Source organism: Cynocephalus volans, chromosome 8 (assembly GCF_027409185.1).
Source record: "Cynocephalus volans isolate mCynVol1 chromosome 8, mCynVol1.pri, whole genome shotgun sequence".
Taxonomy (NCBI): domain Eukaryota; kingdom Metazoa; phylum Chordata; class Mammalia; order Dermoptera; family Cynocephalidae; genus Cynocephalus; species Cynocephalus volans.
The window spans coordinates 70,082,016-70,087,003 of record NC_084467.1 but is presented as its reverse complement, the minus strand read 5'-3'; the positions used below and the strand labels follow the sequence as shown (position 1 = coordinate 70,087,003).

General features: G+C 36.7%; 1 pseudogene; it reads left to right on the top strand.

The window, feature by feature from the left end:
- Window positions 1–390: 390 nt before the first annotated feature.
- Window positions 391–835, top strand: LOC134385236 (ubiquitin-conjugating enzyme E2 variant 1-like; annotated as a pseudogene).
- The last annotated feature ends 4,153 nt before the right edge of the window (window positions 836–4,988 follow it).

Here is a 4,988-nt window from a genome sequence, read left to right as displayed (position 1 = left end):
TTTCAATCTCCCTAAGCCTTTGAATCTCTTTATTTACAGTTAACCAAGGGAGATTGGCCATCTCTAACTCACTCACAGTGGACCTTCTTTTGATCCATGTTTAAGCCATCCCCCGACCAAACTGTTAACACCTTTCCTAAGCTGGACTTTAACTTGTAGATAAAGAAATTGAAGATCATAAGTCACATATTTGGATTACAAATAGTTGGAGAAAACATCAACTGTATTCCTTTTGTAACTAGTGGCATTTATCTGTGACACGGTTAATCTTAGGAGTACCATCCATCTTGAAGAATGAGTTAAACTAAGTGTTTTTGGTGGTCACAGGGACTCATTATCAGTTCATACATTTAAAGTATTTTGGCCAGCCTTCGAGGACATTGATGCAAGATGGCAACCACTACAGGCTTGGGAGTGAAAGTATCTGCAATTTCCAACCATTTAAAGAAGTCAAAGAAGGCCAGGAAGTAACAGGAAATGGCCTGGTTAGCTGGGGCCTAGAAAATGATAAAGATATGATACTTATAAGATGAACAGGGATAATAATGGCACCTCGGATAACAATTTACAAGTACTAAATATATAGCCTTCAAATAGAATGTGGGCCTATATACCCAGAAGCATGCCCCTTTTTGGGAGATTTATAAGAAAAATTAACATGAATGGAGTTAATAGTTTTTAAAAGGGTGGTGGATCCAAAAGCCATATCAGTGTTAACAAAATGGCAGAATCCATATGCACTGAAGTTGTCCTGCAAGAGTTTCATCACCTAATGGTGTCTAAAGATAACATGAAACTCCTTCAGCCACATAAAGGACGATGTTACAAGAATTAATCAAGAAGAAAAACTAGATGAACTCCCCCTCTATTCGATTTAAGCAGTCTTCCTTTTCCACAGACCTCAAAGTGTCAGAAAGAAAGCTCCCATTTAACAGCAATTTATCTTTAAAAAATACTGTAAATGATGCCAATTTTTTGTTCACTTGAAATACATAAGTTGTGCTATAACAAATCATCCTTTGAAGCATAATCATTGTCCATACATTTGAACTTCTAAGTTCAAGAAAGTATATTTAAATTGATTCCCATCATAACTATGGGGCACATCTAACTCAACTGTGAAAAGGCACATCACACAATAACCTTGCTGCTGATTGCATGGCTTGGGGGCTTTGCCTCCCCCTGCCTGCCTGGCTCCCTGCAACAATCCTCCAGCTTGTGGTGACTTGTTAGAGTAGACATGAAGGTTTCAGGTCACAGCCCACTGTGGGACTATTGCTGGATGTGTACAGGAACTTCATCTGCACCCCTGTTTTTTTTTAAGTCATAAATGACGTCCCCTTTCCAAGTCATCATCCCTTTCCCACTCTTTTTCACTACAACCCTTGGCTAAAGCAAAGATTGTAACCCTTCTCTCTTCTGAAGTTGGCCCTTGGTGAGGAGTTCAGGACTTTTCCCATATCTTTTCTCTCCTCACCTTTATCATATACCAGGGAGTGGGGGGGTGGAACGGTTTTTTTTTTTTTTTTTTTTCCTTCCTCTCCCTCAGGTCCCATTTTTATACTGTCACCATCTAACACTTTCCATGAATCTTCCCTGCTTTGGCCAGAAGCTATGAAGTAGAGTTGGAAAGAGTGTCTGACCTCCCTTATTTTGTTTTGGAACCACATTTATTAACTCTCTACAGCCTGGAGAATGAATATCAGGTCCTCAGCCCTGCCACACTCTACAGTCATCATCTGATGTGTTCTTTTCTAGCTCAGATTTTGATATGATGAAAAGAAGTGTCATAGTGTTACTCAAACCTGCCAGTTCTCAATGTCCTTTGTGGTTAAACTTGGAGAAAGGCCTTATGAAGACACTTGTAAGCACACAAGATCCCTCTGAATGAACTGGGGTTTTCTCCCCCTATAATTTCTTTAAAATTTTGAAGAAGTTTTAAACAAACAGGTTTCTTATTTGATCATTCTTACAATTCGTTTAAGTCTAGTGTGGATGCTGAAAACTGGAACAAAAAGAACCTTAAATTTGGTGCATACTTAGGTATTGTTGCTATTGATTCTCATAATCCTCAGCAGGTGTTAAAAAAGACTGAGTGTACATGGCAGATCCCTGAAATTCATGGGCTTGACTTCCTGACAAATGGCTGTGTTTTTCTGCTTTTCTGTTCAGGACATCTAAATGCTGAAAATGTGGATGCATGTCGAAATAAAAGCAACTTACTGTGGTCTAATATGTGCATACATACATACAAAAGTAATCATTTTAGGCACATGAAAAAATGTTTAAGATCTCAATCTTTAGTGGTAAATTAATGTGTACAAAATTATGCTATCTACCCTAAGTGAATCACTGTGCAATATGTGCATGTATTGAAATGACCAAAAAAAAAAAAAAAGAAAGAAAAAGAAAAACTCAATTGAGTTTTTATTTACTAAAAGGTACTTTCCATCTTTAAGCCTTGATTTTTAATGCATCATGCTGAATCTGACATAAAATGTAACATTCATTTAACAATGAATTCATTTCATAATAAATTTAAGAATGAGTTTATTTAACACTTTAGTGGGTCATGATTATTTGCATGGATTTACAAAAGTCCATGATCCTGCCCTTGCAGTAATTGCAGTTTACTGGGCAGGCTACATTCCAACAAGCAATTATAATATTACATAATAATCAATATGGAAAATAAACTACAAAATGAAATGGAAACATGTAGTATAGGCAACTAACCCAATTCTAGTGAATGAGATAAGCAGACAAAATAGATAAATAAATAATGTACGATGTTAGAGAGTGACCTATGCTCTGGAAGGAAAGAAAAAGAGTAGAGAAGTATCACAATTCTGAATATTGTGTTCATTAGGAAGATGTTATTTGAGTAAGGACCTGAAAGAGAAAAAGAGGTTATGCAAGGAGTGATTTGGATGAAAGGGATTCCGGGAAGGTGAAATGGCAGTGGACATGCCATAGGGATTGGGCATAAAGAGGATTTTGGAGGAGAAGAAAGGAGGGCAATATGGCTACAGAGTGAGCAAGAATGAGAACAATAGAAGATGAAGTCAGAAGTCATGGAGAACCAGATCTTAGACCATTATAAGGACATGGGTTTACTCTAAATGAAACAGAAAGTTCTTGTAGGGTACTGAGCAGAGGAATGATATGCTCTCTGGCAGGTCTGTTGAAAATGAAGAGGTCAAGGGAGAGTTGGAATAGGAAGGCCAGTGTCTTACTTCCCACTCTGGGTACCAATTTCTGTCTTAGTTTGTTCTGTGCTGCTGTAACGGTATACAACAGACTGGGAAATTTATAAAAAAAAATAGAAATTATTTCTCATAGTTCTGGAAGCTGAGAATTCTAAGATCAAGGTTCCAGTGTCTGGTGTCTGGTGAGGGCATTCTTGCTGTATCCTCACATGACAGAGGGCAAAAGGAGATGGATACTTTGTCCTCGCATGGAGAAAGAGAGAAAACCCCTTCCTATAAGCCCCTTTTATAGTGGCATTATCCATTTATAAGGGCAAAGCCTTCATGACTTAAATATGTCCCCAAAGTCCCCACCTCCCAATAGTGTTGCATTGGGGATTAAGTTTCCAACACAAGAATTTTGGGGGACAAATGCAGACCATAGCAACCAGCTAGAGAGCTTTTACAGCAAATCAGGGACAAGGGGCTATGCCCGCACTACAGTGGCAGCAGTGAAGCAGTGAGAAGGGAGTGGATTCTGAATATATTTTAAAGGTAAGAGAAAAAACACCTTGCGATTTTACATATATATTACCCCGATAAGCAAGTGGTTGTTGTTGTTTGCTTTGATATTTTATTATATTTACCATTGCTGGCAACAAAAGAACTGAAGCGCCTGGAGTGTATTACAAAGGGGGCAAGTACAAGAATGGAAGAGCGTGGCCATAGTTGTAAAGATAATTTGTTTATAAGCCATCTCTTGGGGACTTTCAGAAATAATTAGGGTAGGTGACATTTTGAAGAAGGTAGTGGTGCCCCTGTAGTATATAACACAGGGAAAGAGTTACTTTCGTATCCCTGCCCTCTAGTAAGAGGAACTAAATATATGCTGGCTGAATGAAAGAATGAATGAAACAATCTTTTTGTCAATCAGTAAGAACAGCTAGTATGTCAATAGGCTAATGACCAAGTCATTTTTAACATGTAAACTGAAACAATATGGAAACTTAAGGATTTTATACATATTTATATATAAATGTTATAAAATATTTATTTTATATAATTTTATTTTGTAAGCATAACATTTATTTTTCTATTTATTTCATTTAAAACGTAACTTATTAAGATTATTTCTTTTTAAAATTCATGTCACTTTTACTTTGCTGGTACAAACCAAAACCTTTGGTTGTGTCTGCCTTTATATAGTGATGTGCCATCATGGTTTTTTAAGGTCCAAAAATTGTCAGAACATACTCTAGCTAGGTTTTGCCTGAGTGGTTAATAAATATTTGATTCATATCAATCACATGGACCTAGTATTAGTAGTAGTAGGATATTTAAATAGAATATGTAAACCATACAAACTTTATCCCAAGTTTACAAATTCTATGAGTGATTTATTATTGGATTCTTAATTAGAAATCCTCTTTTAGTGTTTTACGTGTTCTTGGAAACTATTTTTTGGCATTCTAATTACACAAAAACAAAATAATCTATTAATTTACACTAAATAATATGAAACTGTATGATAGTCCTCAGGGAACCCAGTGGATGCCAACATATATTGAAAGTGCTCAGAAATGTGGTGGTGCCACAATGCCTGTCTAAACACAAAGGGACCCACAGAATTCCTACTACAATGGGCAAATAAAACTTTTCCAAGAGAATATGAGAGAAATAGGATTCTGAGGTTATTTCTTGAGATGTTTTCCACCATTTCTTCAACTTCATCCCTGCATAACGATACAGAAAAGGGAAGCTACCTGTTCATTTTGCTTGGAAAGATAAAGGTGAGTTTGC